Below are 22,215 nucleotides of genomic sequence, written 5' to 3' on the forward strand. Positions count from 1 at the left end.
GTTCCAAACTCAATATATAAAAAAATCAGATGTGACCTACATGCCCTCTAATTACACATTGTATTGTACTATGCAAGCAAAGTCGAAGGAACTCCCAATACTGAAGTTGTTAGCTGCACTGGATCGATTCTTTTAACCTGAAATGGTGAGTAAAGAATGAGCTTTGGGAAGCTCAGTAATACAAAACTACCTAATGATGTTGAATGACATGCAGATAAATGACAAGCATAGAATTTCATTATTGATTCAAGCTTCTACAGGTTTTTGTGATGAGCTGAGGTTCCACTGCTATTTCTTCAAGTAAAAGAAATGAAGCGTACAGTTCAGAGAAAACATTTAGAGGACCAGGTTCAAGAGATTAAAAATAAACGTCTAGTGCGTTCCCTTAAAACCAGAATAAAATGTAATCATAGTTTAAAAATAATAGTAGTTTATTTCGGTAAACATGTTTTTAAAATCAATGTAGTACCCTCCACCCTCCACCGATATGCAGTTTCCCAAAAATGTGAATCTACCTAAAGGAATACCTTGGGGCCCTAGAGTCTACTCAAGAAATATATTGGGGCCTCAAAGCCTACCCAAGGGAAGCACCTTGGGGCTTGAGAGCCTACCCAAGGGAACATCTCGGGGCCTAAAAGCCTACCCAAGGGTCATGTTAGGTCTGTAAGGATTTACCAGCTTGATTAGAGCTAAACCTCCATACTTCAACCTACCCAAATGATGTCCTAATAAAACAATTCAAGTAGCAAGTAGTAGTTCCATGATCCATACATTAGACATATTTCATTTTCCAATAAAACAAGTAACCAATAAATCAATATATCAATCAGTAAAAACAATCGTAAATCAACCAGATATCAATTTATAATTTCAATACAAATAAAACGATCATATAGCACATATGAAACACACTAGAAGACTCAATTATTTCTTAAAGGTAATTGATCGTTATCAAGAAGGGAAACGTAGAATTTTATGTAGATTGATCGATTTTAGATATGTGGATGCTATAAAAAGAATTCGATTACTAACAGATCTAATCAGACATTAAGAAATTGATGCTTCAGGGCCATTTAGGATTTTATGTGCATCAGAAAGGTATTTGATAACCTTACATCAGAATCATTTAAGGTTTAGATATATTTGGAAAAAGTTAGCATTCATATAAATATATCAAGAGGGATTCCATTACTTGGTCTGCTCAGGACATTTTCGACATTTTAATCCCTGAAGAATTCTTGGTAACTTAATCCAATAATAGTAAACGATGATTTAAGATATCCAGGATTCATGTTGAATTATCTGAATTTTAAGTCATATCAGACTAATCAGATCCCTACAGTATAATACACATTAATAATTCAGACCGAGACCCTTCACAATATTCTGTTTTTAATACTAATTGCACTAGATGTACCGATCACCTTCAGAATCATCATAGATCAATTCTCAAAGAAACAAATAAGTATTATGATGGTATTATTTATTTATGTATTGTATCTGTTAGAGTATGCCCAAAGACCAATCATATGATGATTGTAATAATACTTTTATTTACCAATTTTATTGAATAAAGGCATTGCCACTATTATTTTCAGTTATATATATGTGTTTAACATAAACTGGAAGATAATAAAGTCCATATAATGACATAATTTTTATTATTAAAAGATCCCTAGTCAAGTATTATTATGGGCATGGACAATAATAATACGCTTAAGACTAACATGTTATTGATTGATGACAACGAGTTGTCATTGACATAGAGATGTCGGAATTGATACATGATTATATTGTTAGAGAACAATGTATTGGATTGACCCACCATGAGCATATGTCTTGGATTATTATGTGACAGTCATAACATTGCTCATGGTGATGACTATATGTATGATCCTCAGACTTGAGATCAATACTATCCCAACATGTATTGTTGTATATTTTGATGCAGCTAAACAAGCTCCGTAACTGGTTGCTCTATAAAGACTGTTATTGAATATATCTCAATATATGTAGTGGGTGTGTATGATTATGTAACACCCCCAACTAGTATCCGACCCAAATACGAGTCTGAGGTGTCACATTGACTTTTCAAACTTTGACACTTAAAGAAAACAGGGAAATTTAAAACTTTCATTAAAATAAAAGTGGTTTATTTACATGGATTGACCAAAACAACCAAAATCGATCAGAGCATTCATAACTGACACTTTACTTACATGCCAACATACTATACACGACAAAATACATACTTTATCAGTTACTTCTGATCTGATCCGCTAGCAGTGCTGCTGTTCTTGCCACCCTATTTTCGCTCTTCCTGATTCTTGGTACCTACGTGTAAATCACTTACATGCTAAGTCACAGACTTAGTGAGGCATATCATAAAAGTATGTATTCACATGTATAACCATGAATTTATGAACATGCATTTTTACCATGAATCAGGACATTCCAATGGTCATGTATCGATTACACGATAACATATATGATGATAACATATATGATGACAACATGTACATATAACACATACATTCTCATACCAATTTCACTTTAATTTATCTTTGAATTGCCCATGTACATTATTGAGAACAAAGGTATGTGAGTACATAGAGGTTGTGCACTATGCTGTCACTACAACTCGTATAATTCCCTCAAGGGGCACTGAATATTTGTCCCGAAGGACCACTGATTGTTCCGAAGAACCACTATGTCCCGAAGGACCACTGATAATCCCTCGACTCTTGGCATGCCAATTATACCTATAGCTCTCGTATCATATAACATGGTCTTAAATATGAATACATTTCTCATTTTATATCTCTTTCATCACTTTTCATATAAACACATATAATCATTTTCATTAATCCACATACCTGGATTATTTCTCTTGTAATGGCATTCGTTCCCATAATATCATATTGAAGCATAAGGAATTATGCATGAAATCACTATAAAAATAATACATGTATGCATGTACATGAATATTAAATCATGAATTCAACTATCAGAGATAGACTTATCATAAGTCTTATCGCTATACACTTTAACTAGAAAATGCACTCACCTTGGCCTTGCTTGTTTCGACTTGATCCTAATCCTTTGTTTGTTTTGGAACGAAATTATGTTCTTTATCTACATAGTAATACATTGATACTAATTAGTATATTAATTAATATATTCTAAACTATCACTCTTTAGGCTAAAAAGAAAGCTATTTCCAACTTTTAATGAAGTTATGCATTGATGTACTACACCATGTATCGATGCATCCCTTGACAGGTGCATCGATGCACTACCTATGCATCGATACATCAATGGCATTCGATGTTCATTTATTTGAGAGTACATCGGCACACTTTGAAGGTGCATCGATGCACTCAACCCAGAAATGCCATTTTCAACACGAAATTCACCCCTTTCCAACACAACTCTTCTTATTTCACTTCCTTTAAGATTTCTAACTCGCATACATATGCTTACACTCATTACTACTCAATAATCACTTCTTTAAACTTAAAATTCAATCTTCCACATAGAATTCAAGAATTTCACCCAAATTCCAACATGTTCAAAATCTAATTCTAACTCTTCATCTTCCTTAATTAGGTAGATGACAAGTCAAATTCAACTTCTTATTCCAATTATAGACTCTATTTCGAAATTTCATTCAAAAACTCCAAATCTTTAAATCCTTCTACACTCTTCATTTTGTTGTTTTACAACAAACTAAGCTTTCCTTAAGCTTAATTAGCATCTAAGGAGCAAAACCAAACTTAAATTTCAGCAAACAATTAGCTTATGAAGAATCTCACCTTTGTTATAAGTCTTCACGTTTGGGAGAAAAGAAGAGAAGAAGAGAACTCTAGAACCTTTGTTTTTCTTTCCTCTCTTTCCACGTGGAGCTGATATATATATATATAAATCCCTTCTTAATTATTTTCCTTGCCAAAAGACCATTCTATCCTTCTATTCCTTATTCCTTGCAAATTAACCCTATATCAAATTATAATACTATTCAATTATTCTATTTTAATCACCAAGTTCTAAAATTTTACAATATAGTCACTAACTTGTTATTAAGGCTGTTACAAATCTCCCCCTAAAGAAAATTCTTCCTCGAATTTTCATTGCACGAAGAGATAGGGGTATTGAATCCTCATATCTTCTTCACGCTCCCAGGTTGCTTCATCTACTTTGTGATTTCTCCACAATACTTTGACTAGTGGAATAGTCTTGTTTCTTAGTTGCTTAATCTCGTGAGCTAAGATTTTAATTGGTTTCTCTTCATAAGTCAAATCCAGTTGAACATCAACCTCTTCTGGAGTCACAATGTGAGAGGGGTCAGATCGATACTTTCGAAGCATTGAGACATGGAAGACATCATGAATCTTTTCCATTTCAGGTGGAAATGCCAATTGATATGCCACTGGTCCCACTCTCTTTACAATCTCATAAGGTCCAATAAACCGAGGATTCAACTTTTCTCTTCGACCAAACCTCAAAATCTTCTTCCAATGAGACACTTTGAGAAACACTTTATCTCCAATTTGATATTCTATCTCTCTGATATATAACTCAGCATACTTATCCATGGAAAAGTCAACTCGTACTGGAATAAAATGAGCTGACTTAGTCAATCTATCTACAATAACCCATATCGAATCTCTTTTATTCAGAGACAAAGGCAACCCCGTTACAAAATCCATTGTTACATTCTCCCATTTCCATTGAGGAATAGACATTGGTTGCAATAATCTTGACGAAACCTGATGTTTAGCTTTGACTTGCTGACACGTTAAACATTTGGATACAAATTCCGTAATGTCCCTCTTTATTTCAGGCCACCAATATCGACTCTTGAGATCCATATACATTTTATTTCCTCCCGGATGCATAGTCAATGGACTACAATGAGCTTCCGTTAACAAGTCTTTCTTTAACTCATCATCATCTGGAATCATTAACCTCCCTTGATAATATAAGTTTCCGGTAGCTTTCACTTCATAATCCGTAACCTCTCCATTCTTTATCTGCTGTAGTTTCTTTGAACACTTTTCATCTTTAGCTTGCAATTCTTTAATTTGATTTAGCCATGATGGCTTGAGAGTCAATTCCGCACATATGGCGCCGTCTCCTCTTAATGATAGTCTGGCATCCAAAGCTCGTAATGATGCAAACGTCTTTCGACTTAAGGCATCCGCTACCACATTCGCTTTCCCTAGATGAAAATCGATCACTACATCATAATCCTTTAAAAACTCCACCCATCTTCTCTGTCTTAAATTTAATTCTTTCTGAGTCATCAAATAATTTAAACTCTTATGGTCCGTATACAGGTAGCATCGCTCGCCATACAAGTAGTGACGCCAGATCTTAAGAGCGAACACTACTGCAACCATTTCCAGATCGTGTGTTGGATAATTCTTCTCGTGCGGTTTTAATTACCTCGATGCATACGCTACCACTTTGCCTTCTTGTATTAACACACATCCCAAACCTTTATGAGACGTATCACTATACACTACAAAGTTCTTGTCAGACTCAGGTTGAATCAACACTGGAGCTTCTGTCAAGACCTTCCTCAGTCTTTCAAAACTTTCTTGGCACTCCGGAGTCCATACAAATTTTACCTCTTTCCTCAATAATTTAGTTAGGGGTAATGTTATTATCGAAAAGTTTTTAACAAACCTTCGGTAATAACCAGCTAACCCCAGAAAACTCCGAACTTCTGACACATTCTTTGGAATTCCCCACTCTAAAATAGCTTTGATCTTTTGAGGATCCACTCAAATTCCTTCAGCAGAAATCACATGTCCAAGGAATGTCACTTCCTTCAACCAAAATTCACATTTGGAAAGCTTGGTAAAAAGCTTCTTTTCTCTCAAAGCCTGTAAAACTGTCTTCAAATGCGAACTATGCTCTTCTTCCGACTTCAAATACACTAATATATTGTCAATGAATACCACAACAAATCGATCCAAATAGGGTTGAAATATTCGATTCATAAGATCCATGAAAGCAACCGGAGCATTCGTAACTCCAAACGGCATCACAATAAACTCATAATGACCATACCTCGTTCTGAATGTTGTCTTTGGAATATCTTTATCTTGAATCTTCAGTTGATGATAACCAGAACGTAAATCAATCTTCGAAAATACTGAAGCTCCCTTTAACTTATCAAATAAATCGTTAATTCGGGGGAATGGATACTTGTTCTTGATGGTCATTTTATTGAGTTGCCTATAATCAATGCAAAGACGCTTGGATCCATCCTTCTTTTTGACGAATAAAACTGGAGCTCCCCATGATAAGACACTCGGTCTAATAAACCCTTTGTCTAATAATTCTTGTAATTAGATCTTTAATTCTTGTAACTCTTTTGGGGCCATTCTGTAAGGTGACATGGCAATAAGTGCAGTTCCCGGCATTACTTCAATCTGAAATTCTACCTCTCTTTCTGGCGACAAACCCGGCAACTCTGCAGGAAAAACGTCAGAAAACTCTCTGACTGTAGGAATTTCTTCCATCCCCTTCTCTTTCGCTCTCACATCAAGCACACTTACAATAAACCCTTGACATCCCTGTAGCAATAACTTCTTTGCCGACATCACTGATATTATATTAGCCAATGGGTTCCATCATTCACTAAATACAATAACCTCTATACCTTCTGAACTTCTCAATGTTACTCTTTTCAGTCTACAATCAACATTAGCATAGTAATGATATAACCAAATACATCCCCAGTATCACCTCAAATTTGTTAAAAGGTAATTCTATCAGATTACCATATTGACTCGAGCACTGTGTCCTAACGGGTTAGTCACTATTACATCATTGCTAGTAGATTCTAACGGAATATTCAATTCTTTCACCAACTTACTACAAATGTAAGAATATATGGACCCCGTATCAATCAATACAAACATATTCTTGTCATACAACTGAAAAATACCTGCTATGATTTCTGGGTCATCTTTATCCTCGCTAGTCCTGAGATTATACACACGAGCTGTATAATGTATTTCTTGCAGAGCTGACGACTCTGTTTAACTTCTTCCTCTGCCTCTACCTCTCTGTGTAGCCGAGGCAGACCTCTCTGGCTGAGCAGATTCACCCGCTAACATGGGACAATCCTGAACAAAATGTCCAGTGTCCCCACATTTAAAACAGGCTCCAGAAATCATCCTGCATATCCCTGAATGGTTCATTCCACAATGTGGACATTGTCTGACTTGGCTCGGGTTAGATCTCCCAGCTCCAGATCCCACTGATTGTGTCTGTCAACCCCTCATCTGATTTGATCCCCTTACAGAGGATGCAACTGACTCTGATCTCACTTGGGGTCGAGGACCAACATCTCTGCCCCTTTTTGATGGTACAACACTCGATGATGCGCACAATCTTTTCGAAGTCTGAACTTGTGAATCCCCGAACCTCTCATTTTAAGCTCTTTCTAGAGCTTTAGCATGGTTCACCACTTCTTGAAATGAGGATAGATTTAACACAATTAACATCTCTTTCAAACGAGGACGTAATCCCTCCACAAACCAATCGCAAACATCCTTTTCGGTAGGGATCAACTCCGTAGCAAAACGACTCAACTTGTTAAATTCACATTCATACTCATAAACTGTACGATTCCATTGCTTCAAATTCATGAAATCTTGCTTCATTTGTCGGATGAACTGATCTCCGATATATTTATATGTTTGAACTCTTCTAAGAACAAGGACCAAGTTACTTGATCATCAGACATTCTCAATGTAACGTTGGTCAACCAAATCCTTGCTTGCCCTCTAAGCAATGAGACTATTCCGTCCAGCTTTTCTGGATCGGAACAATGGAGTCCCTCAAGCATGATTTTTACATCATAAGCCAAAGATCCGCAGCAACAGGACCTTCTTCGGCTTCACCTCTAAACTCTGGTGCTCCTAAACCCTTCAACTCCTTTGCAACATTCATTCTTGGAGTTGAAGTAACAGAAGGTTGAAAATGCGCCAATACCGCATTCAGTGTTCTGAAGAACACATCTTGATCATTTACAGGCACTCTAGAGGGTGTCTGATCTTCACTCTTCCTGGCCAAGGCAGGTGAATTACTACCTTCAGCGGGCCTATCATCTCCCGCTTCACCTTTAGAGCTACCATGTACGGACATCTATAAAAACATACTCATATCATTCTATCAGCAAAACAACATACTTACTATTATATCAGATCAGAAGTTTTCACTATTTTGTTGGTATGTATACTTTATAGGACACTCTAGACTTCGGTTTATGTCGAGAATCGACTAAATCGTAGCTCTGATACCATTAAATGTAACACCCCAACCACTATCCGACCTGAATACGAGTATGAGGTGTCACATTGACTTTTCAAACTTTGACACTTAAAGAAAACAGGGAAATTTAAAACTTTCATTAAAATAAAAGCGGTTTATTTACATGGATTGACCAAAACAACCAAAATCGATCAGAACATTCGTAACTGACACTTTACTTACATGCCAACATATTATACACGATAAAATACATACTTTATCAGTTACTTCTGATCTGATCCGCTAGCAGTTCTACTGTTCTTTCCACCCTATTTCCGCTCTTCCTGATTCTTGGTACCTACATGTAAATCACTTACACGCTAAGTCACAGACTTAGTGAGGCATATCATAAAAGCATGTATTCACATGTATAACCATGAATTTATGAACATGTATTTTTACCATGAATCAGGATATTCCAATGTTCATGTATCGATTACACGATAACATATATGATGATAACATGTACATATAACACATACATTCTCATACCAATTTCACTTTAATTTATCTTTTAATTGCCCATGTACATTATTGAGAACAAAGGTATGTGAGTACATGGAGGTTATGCACTATGTTGTCACCACAGCTCGTATAATTCCCTCAAGGGGCATTGAATATTTGTCCCGAAGAACCACTGATTGTTCCGAAGAACCACTATGTCCCGAAGGACCACTGATAATCCCTCGACTCTTGGCATGCCAATTATACCTATAGCTCTCATATCATATAACATGGGCTTAAATATGAATACATTTCTCATTTCATATCTCTTTCATCACTTTTCATATAAACACATATAATCATTTTCATTAATCCACATATCTGGATTATTTCTCTTGTAATGGCATTCGTTCCCATAATATCATATTGAAGCATAAGGAATTATGCATGAAATCACTATAAAAATAATACATGTATGCATGTACATGAATATTAAATCATGAATTCAACTATCAGAGATAGACTTATCACAAGTCTTATCTCTATACACTTTAACTAGAAAATGCACTCACCTTGGCCTTGCTTGTTTCGACTTGATCCTAATCCTTTGTTTGTTCCGAAACAAAATTATGTTCTATATCTACATAGTAATACATTGATACTAATCAGTATATTAATTAATATATTCTAAACTATCACTCTTTAGGCTAAAAAGAAAGATATTTCCAACTTTTAATGAATGTACGCATATGCACTACACCATGTATTGATGCATCCATTGACAGGTGCATCGATGCACTACCTATGCATCGGTGCATAAATCTCATTCGATGTTTATATTTTAAACGAGTGCATCGATGCACTCCTTATGCATCGATGCACTCCTTATGCATCGATGCACAATGGCATTTGATGTTTATTTATTTGAGAGTGCATCGGTACACTTTGAAGGTGCATCGATGCACTCAACCCATTAATGCCATTTTCAACACGAAATTCACCCCTTTCCAACACAACTCTTCTTATTTCACTTCCTTTAAGATTTCTAACTCACATACATATGCTTACACTCATTACTACTCAATAACCACTTCTTTAAACTTAAAATCCAATCATCCACACATAGAATTCAAGAATTTCACCCAAATTCCAACATGTTCAAAATCTAATTCTAACTCTTCATCTTCCTTAATTAGGTAGATGACAAGTCAAATTCAACTTCTTATTCCAATTATAGACTCTATTTCGAAATTTCATTCAAAAACTCCAAATCTTTAAATCCTTCTACACTCTTCATTTTGTTGTTTTACAACAAACTAAGCTTTCCTTAAGCTTAATTAGCATCTAAGGAGCAAAACCAAACTTAAATTTCAGCAAACAATTAGCTTATGAAGAATCTCACCTTTGCTATAAGTCTTCACGTTTGGGAGAAAATAAGAGAAGAAGAGAACTCTGGAACTTTTTTGTTTTTCTTTCCTCTCTTCAACGTGGAGCTAATATATATATAAATCCCTTCTTAATTATTTTCCTTGCCAAAAGACCATTATATCCTTCTATTCTTTCGTCCTTGCAAATTAACCCTATATCAAATTACAATACTATTCAATTATTCTACTTTAATCACCAAGTTCTAAAATTTTACAATATAGTCACTAACCTGTTATTGAGGTTGTTACAGATTAAGATAGAATTTGTCCTTCCTACATAATAAGAAATATATCACAGGCCACTTGATTGAGTAAGACTAAAAACGCATGGCCATGCTCGAATAAGTTTATATGAGATATCATAAACTATTCATTAATTAAAGTCTACTCTAGATATCAAGAAACAATAGATGGGCTATACAAGTGTGACTATTCCAATACTTGTGTCTATTCTAGATATAAAGGACATAAGAATGTAATACATAAAAGAGTTAATCACCAAGATGATATGTCGAATCATATTTTCTTGTAACTTAGGTGACAATGATATATTGCTAGATGTCACTCATTGTATGTAATATTAGAATTGTTTTAATAATTACTGTTAACGTTACAAGAACCTACAGGGTCACACCCTAGGATTGAAACGAGCAAAGATGTACAATTTGTTGTACGATACTAAAATATATCTAGAGTTAACTAAGTATATGTTTTAATAATCCTGAATATTTAATTTTAATTAATTAAATATATAGATTTAATTAATTTGAAATAATAAAATCCCTAATAAGATTAGGGTAACCTGGATATAAAAGGATTATTAAATTCTAATTAATTAAATATAGATTTAATTAATTTGAAATAATAAAAGCCCTAATATGATTAGAGGGTAACTTGGCTATAAAATGGTGTGTTAGGTCTAGCAGTCGTTTTGAAGAACACACACAAAAACCTTCAGCCATTTTCTCTCAAAACGGTTTTGGGGGAAAACAAAATTGCTCTCAATTGGGTGAACTGAGTAGAGGCCGAGACGTTATTTCGTTGAGGCTTACGATTTGAACCGATCTACACCAACAGTATCAGTATCAAGAATGATATGCATGTATGGGTCGTGCTCTATAACCTTTAGGGACGATACAACATATAAGTTCATTGGTATTTCTAGAATTTATCCAAAGACATTCACTTATTCCAAGTCGTTAGGATATTTAGGTCACTTGAGCACTCGAGGTTACTTCGGTCATCTTAGAGTTTAAGGTATTTCAATCCTTTTAGGGTTTAAGGATATTTCAATCGTTTGAATATCAAAGGTTATTTTAGTTATTTCGCAGCTTGATGACATTTCAGTAATTCTTTTCAATACAAACATATGAATTTTTTCTGGTAATTTGGACAAGTATGTCATTTATGGGTTATTTTTCGCTTTCAGGGGCAATCTTGGTCATTTTATAGTACAACGGCATTTTTGTAATTTTACTCCATAGAGTTATTTTTGTAATTTCTTAACCAAGTATTCTTGGCATTTAACATTTAAAGAAATTAATCAGAATTTTGGATCTTGAGGTCAATTTATTTACTAACTAATCACTGAACTTAGAAATATTTTCGATCGATCTACCAATTTCTTTTTGTTGAAAATATTTTGATGTTTCGATATAATAAATTAAGTTAAATGACTTTTAAGATTTTACAAAAGATTTTCTAAGTATATTCGATATAATTATTCAAATATCAAAAATTACTCCAAGTCTTTCAAAGTTCATTTTAATCCTTACTAAAGTGTAAAAAATATGTTTTAATCTTTTAAACAAATTTACAAAGTATTTCGAGCCTTAATTGAGCCAAAAATCATTTCTTAATTAATCTCAAACCAAAATGGGCAGATTGCCCAGAGGAAACCGATTCCCCCCTTAATGGTTTGGCTCCGAGAAATAACAGATTGCTTGGAGGGAACCGATTCCCCCCAGGGGGTACCGATTCCCCCTTGTATAACGATCGAAAAATTTGAATTTTTACACTGCAGAAACTGATTCCCTATGAGGGGGTACCGATTCCCCCCACGCTCCAAGCTGGTTTATTAATTATTTTCACACAACAATGGCTCTATTAACTCCACCAATCCCAACGTTCAGAAGTGATCCAAGGAGTATTTAAACAAGCTAATAAGCTATTGATCAACAACAATTAACAAGAATTGAGAGAGAATCAAAGAGAAAGCATCAAACTCATTGTTTGAGCACTTCAAGCCTATTTTTCATTCAATATTCATTGTGTTTTCAAGAACACCATTTGTGCTCTATTGTATTTATCTTTGAGTGTTCTTTCTTTGTTCTAGAATTGTGCAAACAATCTACCTTGTGAGGTTTTCCTTGTAAGTTTGCAAATTTGTGTATTTCTCTTTGAAAAAGAGTGTGCTCAAGAATTTGGGGTATAATTCTTGAGGGAGTTGTAAGGTTACTCTTTGTCCTCAAAAGAAAGAACAAATTAGTGAATTTGTTGGAAAATCCTTAGTGTGGATAGCTAAGGTAGTGGACGTAGACTTTGGTTGAGAAAGTCGAACCACTCTAAATCGTTATGCAAATATTTTCAATTTTCTGCAAAAGCTTCCACCAAAATTTTTATTGCCAATTCATCCCCTCTTGGCCAATTCCATCGATCGATTAACTCAATAATTGGTATCATAGCCTCACTCATTTGAAGGTTTAACCACCTCTTGAGTCGATTCGGGAAGAGTTAAATCGATAAAAATGGCATCTGCTTCCGGTTCATTCTCTATGGAAGAATCCATACCAATTGACGTGCCTCCACACTTCAATGGAACAAATTATCGTCGTTGGAAGAAGTTCATGATGATATTTATCCAAGAATTTGATATGGAATCTTGGATGATGATCGAGAAAGGATATTCTTCTCCTACGAAAGGAATAAGATCCTAATGTATACAAATGATTTTATTCTTGTTCAAATGCCAAGGAGATGTGGGATAATCTTGAGGAGATCTATAGAGACAAGGAAGAAGAAGAACCAATAAATGTGATGTCTCTATTAGCTTTCACAAAGCCAAAGGTATCTTCTAACTCAAATAGATTAAATTCAAAATCTTTTAATGAGTTACAAGATGCTTGTGATGAATTATTTTCGGAGTTTGAGACCATGAACTCCAAATACAATAAATTGATTTCTAAATTTATAGCTAAAAATGATATTCTTTTGAAAGCTAAAACAGATTTAGAAAATCAAAATGAAATGTTAAGAAAAGAGTTAGAGCTTTCAAAAATGAAATATGAAAACTTTGAAAAAGAAATTTTCAAATTAAACAAACTTTTTCTAGAAACGAACAATGAATTTTGAAAATCAAAATGAAATCTTGAAGAAGGATTTAGAGCTTTCAAAAATGAAATTTGAAATTATTGAAAAAGAAAACTTTGATTTGAAAGTTAAGCTTGATTGTTTAACAAAAGAAAAAAAAGATCATTTTAAATAATTTATCTAGTTTAATAATGATAATATGTTCACATTGTCATTATCATGGTCATAAGGAACATACTTATCCTTTAAAGAAAGGAAAATGATTTAAAATTAGACAAGAATGGGTTCCAAAAGGAACAAGAGGCATTGAAACTAATGTTCAAGGATCCAAAGTAATTTGGATACTAAAATCTACTTAAATGTCTCTTGTAGGTGTGTGGGAGCAATGGTGATGAAGATGATGATATTCAAGATGCTCTAGCCACACATGAAAAAGGAATGAGTAACCTCTAAACTTAATGTTATTATTTTATTTGGTTGTTTATTTAGTTTATGCATGCATGAGGGTTTAAAATGTTGAATAATTCTAAATGATTATGTTTTATCTCATGTATGTTGAAAAATATTGTATGATGAACATAATAACTTTTGGTAATGTTTTATAAACTTTAGTTCATCATATTAATCTTTGGTCAAAATTGTTTTTAAAATGTAATTGCTATCTCTTTAACAATTCATATCGATTTTTCAATAACTTTGGTTTTGCAAAATTTTGAGCTTAAATTTTTCTTAATGTTTATGCATGGATCTTATTCTTTAATATTATAAAGTTTTAATGCATAACATTTTCAAAAACTTTATGCATAAAATCTTGATTATCGACATTGCATAATGTTTTATTTGTGAATGGGTTAAAAGCATAATCTCTTGATAAATGAATTTAATAAAAGATACAATGTCTTATTTTAAATTAATGATTGCAAAATTGATTGACATTGCATCCTTTTTTATTATTCTTATTGGTAATAGAATAGGAAACATTTACATGGTGCATTTAGATTCTATAGATATGACTAATTTATGCCTAGTTACTAAGGATGAGCATGATAATTGGTTATGGCATAGGAGACTATGACATGCTAGTATGAGTGTTTTTGCAACGAATAATTCAAGGAGATTTAGTAAGAGGGTTGCCAAAGCTAAAATTTGATAAAGATAAAATTTGTGATGTTTGTGCTAAAGGAAAACAAATTAGAGCTTCCTTTAAGTCCATTAATGATGTATCAACTAGTAGAGTATTACAATTGATCCATATAGATCTTTTTGGGCCAACTAGAACTACTAGCTTGGGTGGAAAACAATATGCATTTGTATTGGTAGATGATTATTCTAGATATACTTGGGTTCTATTCTTAAGTACTAAATATGAAGCATTAGAAAAATTCATCATGTTTTCAAAAGTAATCCAAAACGAAAAAGGTTACTCTATAACTAGTGTTAGGAGTGATCATGGAACTGAATTTCAAAATATTGGATTTATTGAATTTTGTAATTCTAATGGTATTAGCCATAATTTTTCAGCACCTAGAACCCCCTCAACAAAATGGAGTTGTTGAGAGGAAAAATCGAACTTTAGAAGAAATGGCTAGAAACATGCTTTGTGAAAACAATTTGCCAAAATATTTTTGGGAGGAAGCCACAAATACCGCTTGTTATGTTATTAATCGAGTAATGATTAGGCCTATATTGAAGAAAACTCCATATGAACTTTTTAAAAATAAAAAGCCTAACATTAGCTATTTTCATCCTTTTGGATGTAAATGTTTTGTTTTAAACAACGGTAAAAACAATCTTGGCAAATTTGATGCTAAAAGTGATGAAGGAATTTTTCTGGGTTATTCCTTAAATTCTAAATCTTATCGAGTATTTAATAAAAGAACTTTAGTTGTAGAAGAGTCTATACATGTTGTTTTCGATGATAATCTCATTCCGATGAAGGATTCTTGTGTTAATTATGATGTAGGTATTATAAACATAAATGACATTGGACATGACGTTGGAGAACCATCATCAAAGGAAGAAACGAAAGATGAGGAAACTCAAGATCCTCTCGAGAGTACAACCATTGAAGAAAGGGAAGTCTCTTACCCAAGGGAATACAACTATGTCAAGGATGGTGAAATAATAGGTTATCCATCCAAAGGGGTAACAACTCGATCTTCTCTTAGAAATATTTGTAATTATGTTGCATTTATCTCAAGCATAGAGCCTAAGAATATTAAAGAAGCATTAAATGATGAACATTGGATTATGACTATGCAAGAAGAGTTAAATTAATTTGAGAGAAGTAAAGTATGGACATTAGTTGAAAGGTCTAGTAATAAGTCTACTCTAGGTACTAGATGTGTATTTAGAAATAAGTTTGATGAAAGTGGCAATATAGTGAGAAACAAGACTATACTTGTTGCTCAAGGGTATACTCAACAAGAGGGCATAAACTATGATGAAACATACGCTCCCGTAGCTAGGATTGAAGCAATTAGAATGTTATTAGCATTTGTATGTTTCAATGAGTTTAAATTATATCAAATGGATGTTAAAGGTGCATTTTTAAATGGTTTTATAAAAGAAGAAGTGTATGTGGAACAACCTCCTGATTTTGAAGATTCAAAATTTCCAAATCATGTTTTTAAATTAACAAAAGCACTTTATAGTTTAAAAGAAGCTCCTAGAGCTTGGTATGAAAGATTGTCAATTTTTTTAATTGAAAAAGGTTTTTTAAAAGGGAAAGTTGACACTACATTGTTTTTAAAGCATAAAGGTAAAGATTTATTAGTAATTCAAATTTATGTTGATGATATAATATTTGGTTCTACTAATGATGTTCTTTGCCAAGAATTTTCTAAGCTAATGCAAAGTGAATTCGAGATGAGCATGATGAGGGAGCTCTCATTTTTCTTGGGACTCCAAATCAAAAAAAGAAAAGATGGCATATTTATAAATTAAGCTAAATACGTCAAGGATATGTTCAAGAAGTTTGGACTGGAAAATGAGAAACCTCATGTCACTCCAATAAGCTCATCAACAAAACTTGACAAAGATGAAGAAGGTAAATATGTGGATGTTAAATTATATAGATCAATGATTGGTCCAATGTCGGAGACGAAACATGTGGTGTTGAAGCAGCCAATCATAACATCGAGAATCTTGTTTTGGATTTCGATAGCTGAAAATCACCAGCAATTGGTCGACCAACATTTACTGGCTGACGAGCTCAAAGTGCTTGGGTTTCGTGAGAACCATAACTAGTGTGAAATCCAGAGTTGGATAAGAAGGATCAAAATCCACTTTTAAAACCAAAAAAAAAACTTGATTCAAGTTGCCTGCCATTGGTTTCATAACTTTCATGGTAAATGACAAGTAATTTACGTACTTAATTCATAATTTTTCGAATGTAAAAGAAACGACCCCAACCCTCTGGCAAAATTTTCGAAATAATGTTATCGAATTTTTTATTTAACGATATAACGTATTCTCAAGATTAATTGCTCAAATAGGGTGAAATCTACAGTGTTGGCCGTAGGTCGCCATGCCTTCCGGGCGACCTTCCAGGCATCCGAGGCCATCCGACCGAGGCCATCCGAAAGCATCCGAGGCCATCCGAGAGCATCCGAGGCCATCCGACCGAAGCCATCCGAACGAGCTATGCGAGGGCAACCGAGCGAACTATGCGAAGGAATCCGAGGACAACCGAGCGAGGGTAGGTCGCCCGGAGTACATGGAGTGCAGGGGGAGAATAAGAAATTATCCAAATTTACTCTGAATATTATATTAGCTACTGATACTAATTTTATGAAAGAGAGAATAAGAAAGGTATAAGAAGAAAAAGGTTAGAGAAGTGAAAAGAGAGCACATGGGGAGGACTCAGAACCGAAACAAGCAGTTGGAGCCAACTAATGTCACAGACTGTCGCAAAAGAAAAAGAAAAGGCTGAAGTTGCAGAGGAAAGGAGGGGCAGGAAAAAAGAAGCCATCTCACATGAGGCTGTTAGGGTGACTCAGACTCGGTTACCCCAACATACCCCAAGACCAAAGCTTAGCTTAACCTCTTACTAAATCTCCGAAACATGTGCTGTTCGGTTTCTTGATCATGTCCCAAATTCTATCTTATTCCTATGTTTTGTCTCCCTCTCCCTGAAGATACTAATTTTTTATTCATATTATTATTATTAATATTATTATTATTATTATTATTACTATTATCATTATTATTATTATTATTATTATTATTATTACTATTATTATTAAAAATATTAAATACATATAAATATTATTAAAAATAAATAAATAATAATAAAAAAAATATAATTACAGACCAGTTACAATTGGACCGGCCCAGTTACAAACCAACCAGAACCGGTCCAAATCCAACCAGAAACCCTAAATATTTGGGTTTCCAGTTAGGGTTTCCTAACCCTAATTTGATCAGCCGCCTCAGCTCACAGCCGTTGGATCTGATAAGATCCAACGGTCCAGATGGTGCCAGAAGAAAACCCTAGGGTTTGATACCCTAGGGCCACGCGGCGTCGCTCCAGCTTCCACGCGGCTGCCGACAGCCCTCGCCGCCTCCGCCGCTGCCACGTCCCAACCAAAGAATCCAGAAGCTGGAATACCAGCCGTCCACGCCATGGCTACTCGGTGAGTCACCACTGGTAGTCCGGTGACTCACCGAGGCCCCCTCTTCGGACCGGTCTGAGACGAACACCGGTGGTGGCTATAAAAGCCACCACCCCATCTGCAAGAAAAAAAAAGGGGAGACAGAAACCAGAGACAGAAACAGAAAACGGAGAAGAAAAAAAACACAGAGAAAGGAAAAAAAAATAACAACAACTAAACCAACGATCTCAGTCAGCATCAACGCAGCAAGGAAAAAAGAGAGAGAGAGGAAAAGCTTACCCTGTCAACGGAGAGCCCCAACGTCACCGGATCTCACCAAAAAATTCGAAAAGCCGAAGGTATTATTGTAGATTTGCTCCGATTAGGAGCCGTTTAACGGAAAAAAACATCGGAACCGTCATTAGGACGGTCCGATCTACATTTAGGATAAAAAATATTTTTTCCGGCCACCGAAGACGGTGGCCGGCGGCGGTGGTCGGCGGCAAAACTCACGGCGGCAGACGGCTGCCGGATTCCCTCCGGTGAGGGAATCTAGAGAGAGGCCAGAGAGAATTCTCTCTCTCTCTCTCTCTGCTTAAGAAAAAGAAAAAAAAAAGGAAGAAATGAAATGGCTGGCCCTTCGGGCCAGCCGATTTGGACTCTTATAGTCCTTCCCGAACGACGTCGTTTCGGGAAGGACTATTCGCGTAATTACGAAATAGTTAAACCCCGTCCGCAATCCTTCGTATTTGTAAATTTTACATTTTGGTCACTAAACTGAATTTATAATAATTTTAATTTAGTCTTCGAATTTTAATTTTATTTAGTCCTTTTTATTAAAATAATATATTAGGATAAATTACAGATTTAATCCATTAATTTGATAAATAGTATTTTAATCCCAAGTATATTTTTAATTTATTTTAATGATATTCGAATTTTATATAGTTTTAAATTAGTCACTAAATTAATAAAAATAAGAAAATAACATGTTTAAACCCTATAATTTTGATTAATTATGAATTAGGTTTTTAATTTTAATTTTACTATAATTTAGTCATTAATTTTAAATGTTTTCATTTATTTTACTGCTTTTAAATATATCATTCTAATTGTATTATATATTTTAAATATTTTTACTATTATTATATAATCATAAATATATGATAAATAATAATTTATATTTTTTTAAATAAATTATTTTAATATTTTTTCAATATCAAAGAAAAGGACAGTCTTAATACAACTGGATGTCCTATTTTGATATTTTAAAATTAAAAAGTAAAACAATATTATTTAAATTAATATTTATCAATATCAAAGAAAAGAGCTGTCTTAAGGCACCTAGAAGTTCTTTTCGGATATTTTTAAATAAATATAATTTTGAAAATAATAGAATTATAAATTAAATATATTTTTGAATTTTTAAAATTTTAATAATAGAGACAATTTATAATTAAAAAGTACCAATTTTGGGCGTTGTAGGGGTGCTAATCCTTCCCTAAACGTAACCGACCACGAATCCCTTTTTATTACTAAAAAGAACGAATTTTTGGTTATAAACGCAGATCAGTTTAATTTTTTTAATTGATGTTTTCTTAAAACTCTTTTAAAAGATATTTTTTAGGTATTCGACCTACCTGACCCAAAAGGCCGATGGCGACTCTCAAATTATTTGCAAAATTCTTTATTCACATCAATTTCCCCGCCAAATTTAATATTTCGTGCCCGGACGAAAACCGGTTACGACAGCATATTTGCTGCTTCTTCCTTTTCCACAAATCATAGCCCAAGTTTCGTCTTTGCTTGTAATTAGGGTCATTACATATTGCTTCCTATCTTCTATGAAAGAAGTGCGTCAGCAGCCTTAACCAGTTGATCAACATGTTGCATGTGTGCGGACTTTTCAAGAACCTGTACCACTGTAAATGATCACCTCACTCAGAAGAGACACATATCTGAGACATTTCTGTCAGAATGATTGAGCACTTCATAACTTTGTGACAATATGAAGAGAATTCCTTCAGCTACTTGACAACACGGCTGTTTAGTGACACAGAAGAGAGTATTCAAGATAAACAGATTTAGGGCACGAATAAAGCCGCAAATACCCACCACAGTGCATTGTCAAAATTGGACCTAGTGGGGATCATGATATTCAAGTTAAACAGACGTTGAGAGTGAATCAGAAGCAAAATGTTGGGGCATCTTGAAAGCCCATTTTAACCAGAGATAGAATATTGGGGTATTTCTGAAGGCTCACAACAATATGAATATTTGGGCATTCTTGGAGGCTCATCTCAGCAAGAAGTAATGTTGAATGCAGTTTTTAACATCTTTATCAGCAAATGTTGGGGCATTTTAAAGGTTTCTTCAGACAGATCTGTGTGGGGCATTTTGAAGGCTCAGATTAACAAGAAGCCAATGCTGGGGCATGCTGAAAGCCCTTTTCAATTAGAATCAGAAATGTTAATGTATTTTGAACGTTTATATCAGCAAAATACTGGGGCATGCCAAAGGCCCACACCATCATGTGTTAAAGATCATTGACTTGAGCAAATAATTTCCAATGAGACAGAAATGTATAAAGAATGAAAATGGTAAAACAGTGGCAGTCGAGCTAACTACACATAATTGCTTCGTTCATCAGGCAGTTGCATTAGGGTCATGTTGTTGAACAAATATCTACTCAGCAAGTATGGTTTCAAATACCCAATCTTCTTAAACCATGTATCACATGACAGTGTGTTCTTTGTTAAGATACATCATGGTTGCATGAATAAAGATGGTCCCCAGGAAGATTATTTGATCCAGGGTTCAGTTCCTCAAGATCTCAGCTTTGAATTTTGCATTATGTGTGTTGGTGATGATTGAAAATAGCTTTTTGAGATTCCTGACAGTTAGTTTCAATCATACTGTTGAGGTTATGAAGCTGTTTTTCACATCAATTTTTGCTTACTTGATGACATTGAAAAGGGAGACTCGACTCACTTATATTACTGTTATTCCCGTTATTACTGGGGTTATCATATTCAGCCAGGGTGAACTGAGTTTTCATCTATTTTGGTTTTATCATGTGCATTTCATCCCCAACAGCAAGAATTCCATGAACTCCCTTCCGTACATGGATCCTATAGCTGAAGTGTTTCTACTTTCTACAATGCTCATTACAGAAGAAAACATGATCAGTATTACACTTGCCCTTGCCCGAGATGATATCAAGATCAGTTGGTATCTCTTATTCAATTCGATACTAGCATATCTTGTGAATTTGAGCAACTTTTTGGCCATACCAATATCTCATTTGTATTCCCACTGAGTTTTGTTCTTAAGTGGTCTTGTGACATCATACAAAAGCATCATTGACCAGAAATCCGGGCAGAAGCCACAGGAAAGGATGAATGTGTTGTCAAATGTTTTACGAACATCTGAGTAGAAACTACAACAGGATGAATGTGTTGTCAAACGTTTTACGAACCAGTGATTATGATGCTGAACCAATGTTGTAACCATATGGTATTTCCATTTATTGATCCAAGATGAAGTCTGTCTTCTCCAACCAAGGTTAGAAGCGAGATATGATGAAGATTTCTTTCCACAAAAGGGAAACTGAAATTTTAACAACAAGAAACTAGTGGAGCCAACTAAGGATGAACGACAGGTTGTTGTTAAGCATCTCGACATGATATGGTCCAAGTTACTTTGTTCGATATCCAATTAGATATGGAGACATGAAAGGAATTAGGATAAATCCTCCTTGTGATATGTTTCAAGAGTCAAATCAGAACATACATTGTTCTCCTATTTAATCTCTGCTGAGTTTGGCATATCTACATCTACACTCTTTAAAGATGATAGATTCTCTCTTCAAAGATGATAGATTCTCTTTTTAAAGATGATAAATTCTCTTTTCAAATATGAAAGCTTTATGGGATTTCTACACAAGTCCAAACAAATAAAGTTGGTTTTATCCAAGACAAGATGGGGCATCAAAGTCATAGCTCTGACTATAGCAAGAGTTCCACAAGTGAAACAATTCTTCTGAGACTTTCATGAAGCAAAGAAGACATAAAGATACAAGTTGATCAGATAGTTCTTCAGAAATGCAA

Source organism: Hibiscus syriacus, unplaced genomic scaffold (genome assembly GCF_006381635.1).
Source record: "Hibiscus syriacus cultivar Baekdansim isolate YM2019G1 unplaced genomic scaffold, ASM638163v2 tig00111166_pilon, whole genome shotgun sequence".
In the NCBI taxonomy this organism is placed as follows: Eukaryota; Viridiplantae; Streptophyta; class Magnoliopsida; order Malvales; family Malvaceae; genus Hibiscus; species Hibiscus syriacus.